The 10503-nt window shown below is 53.7% G+C and overlaps 1 pseudogene; it reads left to right on the top strand.

The window, feature by feature from the left end:
* LOC115248148 (transmembrane protein KIAA1109 homolog) overlaps positions 1–10227 on the top strand; it is a 39904-nt pseudogene extending 29677 nt beyond the window's left edge.
* Positions 10228–10503: the final 276 nt, after the last annotated feature.

A 10503-nucleotide genomic window follows, 5' to 3' on the forward strand; every position in this document is an offset into this window, starting at 1 on the left:
CTTTCAGGTTTGCTCTGTTTGTTCAGCCCTCCCAGATCCGCTTCAGCTGCCTGCCCATGTCCAGGGTGGAGTGTATGCTGAAGCTTCCCTCTTTGGACCTGGTCTTCTCTTCTAACCGCGGAGAACGGGAGAACCCTGCTGGAGCCCAGCCGAATGATGGGCCTCACCCAGCATCTTCTACTCCACCAGGGCAACACGTTCCAAAGACACTCCCCAGTAAAGGTTAGGGTTAGGGTTAGGGGGTTAGGGTTAGGGTTAGGGTTAGGGTTAGAGGGTTAGGGTTAGAGGGTTAGGGTGGGGTTAGGGTTAGAGGGTTAGGGTTAGAGGGTTAGGGTTAGAGGGTTAGGGTGGGGTTAGGGTTAGGGTTAGGGTTAGAGGGTTAGGGTTAGAGGGTTAGGGTTAGAGGGTAGGGTGGGGTTAGGGTTAGAGGGTTAGGGTTAGAGGGTTAGGGTTAGGGTTAGAGGGTTAGGGTGGGGTTAGGGTTAGGGGGTTAGAGGGTTAGGGGGTTAGGGTTAGAGGGTTAGGGTTAGAGGGTTAGGGTTAGAGGGTTAGGGGGTTAGGGTTAGAGGGTTAGGGTTAGGGTTAGAGGGTTGGGTTAGAGGGTTAGGGGGTTAGAGGGTTAGGGGGTTAGGGGGTTAGAGGGTTAGGGGTTAGGGTTAGAGGGTTAGGGTTAGGGTTAGAGGGTTAGGGTTAGAGGGTTAGGGGGTTAGGGTTAGAGGGTTAGGGTTAGAGGGTTAGGGTCAGGGTTAGAGGGTCAGGGTTAGGGTTAGAGGGTTAGGGTCAGGGTTAGAGGGTCAGAGGGTCAGGGTTAGAGGGTTAGGGGTTAGGGTTAGAGGGTTAGGGTTAGAGGGTTAGGGTTAGGGTCAGGGTTAGAGGGTCAGGGTTAGAGGGTTAGGGTTAGGAAATGCCTTGTGCCATGTGAAAATGCCAACTGTGCATCCGTGCTGCTGTGCTCCCTGAGTAACTTGTTTGTTTCCGGTTGATCTCACCCTTTTGTTCCTTTTATTATTATTATATTATATTAAGCTTCTGTATTATTTTGTTATTAATATTACCGCTGTCTTCGTGCCCTTTCGTGCATGTTGGAGCTTGATTAGGTGTTTAGTTTGGCTGTCCAGTCCACATACTGCTTCCCTTCATCATTCCCAGTCCCACCTGACTCCTCTGCTTCCTTCCAGCCTCCCCCCTGCTGGGGAGCCCCCTCGGCAGGAGCCGCCACAGCAGCAGCCAGTCGGACCTGTCGGGCCCTCCTGGGGCCTCCTGGGCCTCAGCTTCACAGCCTGCATGTCCGACTTTTCCCTCTATGTTTTCCACCCGTACGGTGCTGGAAAACAGAAGTCTGCAGTCACGGGCCTCCCTCCAGGTTCTGGGCCGTTAGGTATGGAAAGGGGAAAGCAAACGCTGCTAATGTGGGTCCAGGGTAAATAAGCGGGGCAGTTTTGTCATGTTAGCAAGTATTTAAGTGGGTACGAGGACAAAGGCCTCAACACTGTCTATCAGTAGAGGCTGGCAGGGAGCAGCAAGATTCACTGTGGTCCTGACCATCTCTCCTCTTCTTCAACAAGCAGTGGACGAGGAACCGTCTTCAGTCACAGGCAGGAAAGATTCTCTGAGCATCAACCTGGAGTTTGTGAAAGTCAGCTTGTCCAGGATGAGACGCAGCGGTGGCCCCACATTCACTGAGATTTTTATTCCTGCCAAAGGTGGAAAGATAGAACCACCCTGATCAATATCTCAGGTACAGGAGGAGAGTGGCGTTTTCTCCCCGGGGTAGACTGTGAGCCAGTTGCTCCTGTTGTAGACCAGAGAAGGAGCTCTGTTCAGGACGCACACGAACAACGGGCTTCTTCTTCTCCCCTCAGCTGTGTGCGACATCGGCTCGGCTTCTTTCAAATATGACATGAGACGACTGAGCGAGATCCTGGCCTTCCCCCGGGCCTGGTACCGCCGGAGCATCGCCAGGCGCCTGTTCCTGGGAGACCAGACCATCAACCTACCAGGTGCTGCGCTGAAAAGGCCTCCTCTTTAGACCGCTTTGAGTTGGATTAACGGTTACAAGGGAATCAGTACAAACCCTAACCTTTTGAAGGATTTGGACAAGTTCAGGCAGCAGTAAAACATCTAAACATCTAAACATCTATGGTATTATCGATCTGACACGTATACATCTATGATAGTATCGATCTGACACGTATACATCTATGATAGTATCGATCTGACACGTATACATCTATGATATTATTGATCTAACAATAATTTGGGTTGAGGGCCAAACTTGAAGAAACAATCTTTTTTATTAGTTATGATTATGCTGCTTTGAATGCTGCATTTTTCTCGGTGCAAAATATTTATAATAATATATTTTTAAAGCTGCTCATTTTTCTTTATTTATTTGAAAGGGTCTAATTTCATAAAACGCATGATTTGGGTTAGAAAAAGCCAGAATGAGCGACATTGCCATGATGCACACAACAGCTACACAACAGCCACACAACAGCCACACAACAGCCACCACAACAGCCACACAACAGCCACACAACAGCCACACAAACGAGGACGTGTGGACTAATCAGCTCACCACGACGCTGATCACAATGTTGATCCCTAACCCTAACCTAACCCTGACCCTAACCCTAACCTAACCTAACCCTAACCCTAACCTAACCTAACCTAACCTAACCCTGACCCTAACCCTAACCCTAACCTAACCCTGACCCTAACCTAACCCTAACCTAACCTAACCTAACCCTAACCTAACCTAACCTAACCTAACCCTGACCCTAACCCTAACCCTAACCTAACCCTAACCCCTAGTCCCAGTTCAAAAGCCTGTTTATGTAAAGGTGCCCAAGGTTCCTATCAGAACCGTCCAACAGGTTCTGGCACTCTGAGTGGCCTGGGACCCACGAGTGAGGCAATAGTTGATCCAAGAATCACTGAATGCAAGTGGATGTTTGGGGATCGGCTTCATGTTCTGGCTCTGACCGTCATCCCGGCACTTCCTGCCCTTCACTCTCACCCTGATCTTCCCACAGCCTCGGGTCCGGCCACCCCAGACTCTGCAGAAAACCTCACCCAGCACCTGTCCCCGAGCACCCGCAAAGCCTACTGGAGGACCTGGGACGGCAGCACGGGCACACACAGCACATGCCCCAGTCCCCTAATGTCTTCTCAGAGCACCTGACAGGAAGCAGCATGTCCCCGAGCAGCCTGGCTCACTCAAGCCTCCAGCACCTGGACGCAGCAGGAGCGTCTCGGACTCCTCTGCTCCCAGGAGAGGTAAAAATATGGGTCCATATTTATCAAAGCAGCATAAAATGAACCCTGGGAAACCGTCTGTAGTTTCATCTCACGCTTCAAGCTCAGGTGAGATGTGGATCTTTGCTCGTGGTTGGATATCAGACCAGGAAGTCCCAAAGTTCTGAACAAGTGGGCTCGGCTGGGGCTGGAGCTCAACATCTCCCCTGTTGGCCTTCCAGAGACATGCGTCTGCATATCACCCCCCCACACACACACCACACTCACACACACACACACACACACACACTCACACACACACATCATTGTCTGTTTCTCATCCTTCCATCTCCAACAGGGAGGATTCTGACTCTGCGTCTTTCAAAGATCTTCATGATTCAACCGTTGTTATATGATCAGTGGTGGGGTGGGGGTGGGGGGGGGGGGGTGAGCTGCTTTTCCTTTTACTGTTGGAAAAAGTGTTCAATCAAAAGTTTCAAATGCTGAACTGACCTTCAGTCCACACTGATCTTCATGGGCCTCTCCTCTAGATTCTGTCACTAAGACCTCAACTCCCTCCGCCAGTAAGAATGGAAAGACATCCGGCCAGCAGGGGGCCCCGTGGGAGACTCTGGTGGTGTTTGCCATCAACCTGAAGCAGCTCACCGTCCAAATGAACATGAGCAACGTCATGGGGAACAATACGTGAGTGCCCCCGTCCATCCCCATCAGGTCATGTGAAGAAGCAGTTAGGAGGCTTCAGTTTGGGCCAAAGCTGATTTATCTGGAACGGTCCTGGTCCGTCAGCTCGTGAGTCCTCCCCAGTGGGACTGTTATTCGCCCTCCTTCCATTGTAGATGATCTTGTTACACTCTTTAAATGATGGATGTGGGAGCTGAGCTACTCGCATCGCCTTTTTCTAGAAAGTCATTTTAAAATGGTGAACTTTGCATCACGGAGAGAATAAAGTTAGCAGAGATGATGGAGTGCTCCAGCAAAGCACATCAGCTTTTGGTCACTAGCGGTGAGGTTCCTGCTATTTCTTCACATGCCTTGTTCTTCAGTGGTATTTCTTCCCTCCCTGCTGGAGCTCTCGGAGCCGTTGCTACTGGTGACACATAACATGCACACGTGTGGCTCTTTACTGGTGGCTGACCCCTTTACTGGGGCCACATTTTGTCCTGCTGATGGTAAATGGCCATTCGTGGGCACCAAAGCTGTAGCGCTAACCCTGACCCTGTATCGCTAACCCTGACCCTGTATCGCTAACCCTGACCCTGTATCGCTAACCTGACCCTGTATCGCTAACCCTGACCCTGTATCGCTAACCCTGACCCTGTAGCGCTAACCCTGACCCTGTATCGCTAACCCTGACCCTGTATCGCTAACCCTGACCCTGTATCGCTAACGCTGACCCTGTATCGCTAACCCTGACCCTGTATCGCTAACCCTGACCCTGTAGCGCTATCGCTGACCCTGTATCGCTAACCTGACCCTGTATCGCTAACCCTGACCCTGTATCGCTAACCCTGACCCTGTATCGCTAACCCTGACCCTGTAGCGCTATCGCTGACCCTGTATCGCTAACCTGACCCTGATCGCTAACCCTGACCCTGTATCGCTTATCAGAGTTTGCATGAATCCCCTTTCTGCTTCCGTCGCCTTCGCTGAGCACAGCTAGCGGAACCGTCGTGGCAGATGGTCCAGTGCACAGGTCTTAGTCGGAGGTGTAATACTCGCCGCCTGCCACACAGTGCGTCATTCGGGGCTTCTCAGTGTCCCAGAACTTCGGCTCGGTGCTTCTTCTCTTTGGTAGAGGCAGCCTTCGGAATCGCAGGTAAACACTCGTCCAGGCTGCCTCTCCATAGTTGACCCGATTAGCTGCCTCTGCCTTTGGTCAGCCCGGTTTCAGCTCGCACTCCTTTGCCCACCTGCGTTTCTTCCTGGGAGACTGAGGGAGCCGCTGATGGTTCTTGGAGAGCTCTCCTGCTTTATTCAGCAGCTTCACTCCAGCTTTCCTCCCCCTGCAGCTGGACCACCAGCGGCCTCAAGAGTCAGGGCCGACTGTCTGTGGGAAGCAACCGCGACCGAGAGATCAGCATGTCCGTCGGCCTCGGCCGCTCCAAGCTGGACTCCAAGGGCGGGGTGGTGGGGGGCAACATAGACGTCAACACTTTGGAGATGGTCTGTGAGTAAATGCTTTAGGGTTCCTGAGTGATGGGCCGAGCTCTCGCGTGCAGCACACGTCTGGAGCTGGAGCTTCTTCTTCTTCTGTTTTACAGCCACATCTCTGAACACCCCAATCAACAGCCGAGCCACAAGATCCAGATCACCATGGGCTCTACGGAGGCCCGTGTGGACTACATGGGCTCCAGCATTCTCATGGGAGTTTTCAGCAATGCCGACCTTCAGCTGCAGGACGAATGGAAGGTCAACCTGTGCACGCTGGACACCAGCCTCTCAGAGAAAAGGTGAGCAGAAGCTGAGCTCCGCTCCATCTGCTCTGTCCTGCTGCTCTCCCAGTGCTCACCTTTCCCGTCTCGTTCGCCCTCTCTGCCCAGTGAGATCTTTGTCCACGGGGACTTGCAGTGGGATGTTTTCCAGGTCATCATTCACGCTCCACCACGCCAGACCTCATCAAGATCGGCATGAAGCTGCAGGAGTTTTTCACGCAGCAGTTCGACACCAGCAAGCGGGCTCTGTCCACCTGGGGTCCCGGTCCGTACCTGCCTCCTAAAACCCCCGTCACCAGCGCGAGAAAGGAGCTGCAGAATTGTAAGCCAGAGCCTTTCTGTCCTGCTTCAGCTGTCCCTCCCTCCGGAGGAGAGGCTTCCCCCAGTGAGGCTTCGTCCAGCCCATGTCGGTGTGGAGATGTTTCAGGTCGACTCAGACGTGTGACCCTCTCTGTCACGCAGACATGGATGCGGCCCATCACCGCCACTGGCCCGGGGTGCTGAAGGTAATCGCCGGCTGCCACATCTCGCTCTTCCAGATGCCCCTGCCCGAGGAGCCGTGCAGTTGGGCGGCTCCATGAGCCTGCACGGCAACCACATGACGCTGGCCTGCTTCCATGGGCCAACTTTCGCTCCAAATCCTGGGCTTTGTTCCACCTGGAAGAGCCCAACATTGCCTTCTGGACAGAGGCACAGAAGATCTTGGAGGACGGTGAGGAATAGCTTCTAATTTTGGGAATCCCAGCATTATTCCAGGGGCAGTAATAGAGAGCTTTCTCCTTCTGTCACTTCAGGCTCCACAGATGATTCGACCTACATCGTTCAGACACTAGATTTCCATCTGGGTCACAACACCATGGTGACCAAACCCTGCGGAGCACTTGAAAGCCCAATGGCCACCATAACAAAATAACCCGGCGGCGACATGAAAACCCGCCCACGGAGTGGCAACAGTCAAGGAGTGGTTCGGTTACGTCACCGCCATGAGGAATGAAGGTAACTGGTTTTGGAGTGAAACCACCGCTTGATCAGGGTCAGAAGGACGGTGCCACCAGGAGACACTCTGCTAGAAATGTGAGCTCCATCCAGCTGCTGTCTGTGGAGGACGTCAGACAGATGTCAGGGTGCAGATGTTTCCAAACTACAGTAGTTGTACTCAAACTGAAGGAAAAGCATTAGCAGCGTTAGCATTCTGCTGGGCACTTCTGGAGGTCGGCCGCTGTGCACGGACATCGTGCGCTCCAGAGCTGTCTGCCAGCACGTCAGCTCAGCACGTGGCTTCGCTCACATACGCACCTTCTTCTCCCTTCAGAGCTGAACTTGCTCAGGAACGTAGAGGCCATCAACCAGGAGAGGAGCCGCCGCCAAAAGCTCCAGCCTGCTGAGCAGCTTCGCAGCTCCTCCAGCTACAACCACGAAACGGAGACCATCTTTGCTCTTCCCAGAATGCAGCTGGACTTTAAATCCATCCACGTGCAGGACCCCGATGAGCCGTCTGACAGGTGGGCTGCATGTGGGCGAACCTCCATCTTTGTTACCACTAAGTTCAACTGGGACCAGTTCTTCAAAGCCCATGTTTATGTCCCGTTTCCCGAGCTAAAGCAGCGCTGCTGCCTCTGTTCCAGGCGCAGCAGCAAGCCCATCGTGGAGTGCAGCGTGGTGACCGAGTTCACCGACCACATCTGCGTCACCATGGATGCCGAGCTCATCATGTTCCTTCATGACCTGGTGTCCGCCTACCTGAAGGAGAAGGAAAAAAGGTCTGGTCTTCACGCCTTCTCATTCACTAGGCTCATTGCTAGGGCGGCCTGTTGTGGACAGGGTAACCTCGGGTTAGGTTAGGGTCAGGGTCAGGGTTAGGGTCAGGGTCAGGGTCAGGGTTAGGGTTAGGGTCAGGGTTAGGATTAGGGGGTTAGGGTCTGGGTCAGGGTTAGGGTCAGGGTCAGGGTTAGGGTCAGGGTAGGATTAGGGGGTTAGGGTCAGGGTTAGGGTCTGGGTCAGGGTTAGGGTCAGGGTCAGGTTAGGGTCAGGGTTTAGGATTAGGGGGTTAGGGTCAGGGTTAGGGTCTGGGTCAGGGTTAGGGTCAGGGTTAGGATTAGGGGTTAGGGTTAGGGTTAGGGTCAGGGTAGGGTTAGGGTCAGGGTTAGGGTCTGGGTCAGGGTTAGGGTTAGGGTCAGGGTTAGGATTAGGGGTTAGGGTCAGGGTTAGGGGGTTAGGGTCAGGGTTAGGGTCAGGGTCGGGTTAGGGTCAGGGGGTTAGGGTCAGGGTCAGGGTTAGGGTCAGGGGGTTAGGGTCAGGGTCAGGGTTAGGGTCTGGGTCAGGGTTAGGGATAGGGGTTAGGGTCAGGGTCAGGGTTAGGGGTTAGGGTCAGGGTCAGGGTTAGGGTCTGGGTCAGGGTTTAGGGTTAGGGTCAGGGTTAGGGTTAGGGTCAGGGTTAGGATTAGGGGGTTAGGGTCAGGGTTAGGGTCTGGGTCAGGGTCAGGGTTAGGGTTAGGGTCAGGGTCAGGGTTAGGGTCAGGGGGTTAGGGTCAGGGTTAGGGTCTGGGTCAGGGTTAGGGATAGGGTCAGGGTTAGGGTTAGGGTCAGGGTTAGGATTAGGGGGTTAGGGTCTGGGTCAGGGTTAGGGTTAGGGTCAGGGTTAGGATTAGGGGGTTAGGGTTAGGGTCTGGGTCAGGGTTAGGGTTAGGGGGTTAGGGTCAGGGTTAGGGTCTGGGTCAGGGTTAGGGTTAGGGTCAGGGTTAGGATTAGGGGGTTAGGGTCAGGGTTAGGGTCTGGGTCGGGTCAGGGTTAGGGTCAGGTTAGGATTAGGGGGTTAGGGTCAGGGTTAGGGTCTGGGTCAGGGTTAGGGTTAGGGTCAGGGTTAGGATTAGGGGGTTAGGGTTAGGGTCTGGGTCAGGGTTAGGGTTAGGGGGTTAGGGTCAGGGTTAGGGTCTGGGTCAGGGTTAGGGTTAGGGTCAGGGTTAGGATTAGGGGGTTAGGGTCAGGGTTAGGGGGTTAGGGTCAGGGTTAGGGTCAGGGTGAGGGGGTCAGGGTTAGGATTAGGGGGTCAGGGTTAGGATTAGGGGGTTAGGGTCAGGGTTAGGGGGTCAGGTTAGGATTAGGGGGTTAGGGTCAGGGTTAGGGGTTAGGGTTAGAGTTAGAGGGTTAGGGTTAGAGGGTTAGGGTTAGAGGGTTAGAGGGTTAGAGTTAGAGGGTTAGAGGGTTAGGGTTAGAGGGTTAGAGTTAGAGGGTTAGGGGGTTAGGGTTAGAGGGTTAGGGTCAGGGTTAGGGGGTTAGGGTTAGAGGGTTAGGGTCGGGTTAGGGGGTTAGGGTCAGGGTTAGGGTTAGGGTGGAGGTGCTCTATGTTGCTGAAGGAGGGTGCTGAGATCTCCACTCCTCCTGGTTCGTTAAGCTTGAGCAGCTGATCTCAGTGGTGCTCAAAGGTGCAGGTGAATGGGTGGGTGGACCAGGACTGACCTGCTGGCTCCTTTTTAACGCCCCCCCTTGTGTCCTCACCTTTGTGCCCTCAGCCCTTTTCGCCCCGCGCCTGTTGCCACCCGGCCGGGCCAGAAGAGCCGACGGCGCAGCGCGACCAAAACTCCTCGGAGAAGGACCAGGAGGGGGCGTCAACTACACCACGGTGGACTGGAGGGAGTTCATGTGTAACACCTGGCACCTGGAGCCCACCCTCAGGTCAGGGGGGGAGCTGCTGCAGCTGGGCCTGTTTCTGATGTCATCACACCTTGCTCAAGTTTGCCCCCCCCCCTCACCCTCTCCCCCTCCCCCCTCCCCTCTCCCTCTCCCCTCTCTCCTCTCCCCCTCTCCCCTCCCTCCCCCCTCTCCTCTCTCTGTCTCTCTCCTCTGTCTCCTGTCTCCTCTGTCTCCTGTCTCCTCTGTCTCCTCTGTCTCCTGTCTCCTCTGTCTCCTGTCTCCTCTGTCTTCTGTCTCCTCTGTCTCCTCTGTCTCCTGTCTCCTCTGTCTCCTCTGTCCTCAGGCTTATCTCCTGGACAGGACGCAAGATTGACCCGGTGGGTGTGGACTACATCCTTCAGAAATTAGGCTTCCATCATGCCAGGACTACAATTCCCAAGTGGCTCCAAAGGGGCGTGATGGATCCTCTGGACAAGGTGCTGTCGGTTCTCATCAAGAAGCTCGGCACAGCCCTGCAGGACGAGAAGGAGAAGAAAGGCGCCGAGAGAAAGAAGAGCACTGAATACAGCGTGGTCCCACGGCAGCAGGAACCGGTCCCACGGCAGCAGGAACCGGTCCCACGGCAGCAGGAACCGGTACCACGGCAGCAGGAACCGGTCCCACTGCAGCAGGAACCAGTCCTACGGGTCCCGCGGGTCCCCTGTGAAGCTCAGCTTAGTCTGCCACTGGGGGAAACACCACTATCAGCTCGGACTCAAGCATTTTGCACCGTTTTTATTCCCTGTAAATTTGGAATCCTTAATATTACTTGATTGCTTGGATGGTGGAACCTGCCTCATGTACCTGTTGTGAATCACTTTACTGAATTCCCTTGAATTTTTTAATTTGAATATGTCCTGAGAAAGGATTTCTTAAACCATTGCCTTTTCTTTGTTTCCCATGGAACCATGGTAGAGATGCTTGAGTATTTTATAGCCTAGCGAGTTAGGAACTGTTCTGTTGCAGTGTTGAGGGTTATTGATTATTTTTTTCCTTTTTATGAGAACAATGAATGGGGTGGTTCGGGCACATGATCCACTCAGTCAAGACTGAGAAAATGATCAGATTTCATACCCGAGTTCCTTTCTTTATCTTGAATTAAATCCTAAACAATCTGTGATGATCCGATCTGGTATTTGTATCC

Source organism: Takifugu rubripes, unplaced genomic scaffold (genome assembly GCF_901000725.2).
Source record: "Takifugu rubripes unplaced genomic scaffold, fTakRub1.2, whole genome shotgun sequence".
NCBI lineage: Eukaryota > Metazoa > Chordata > Actinopteri > Tetraodontiformes > Tetraodontidae > Takifugu > Takifugu rubripes.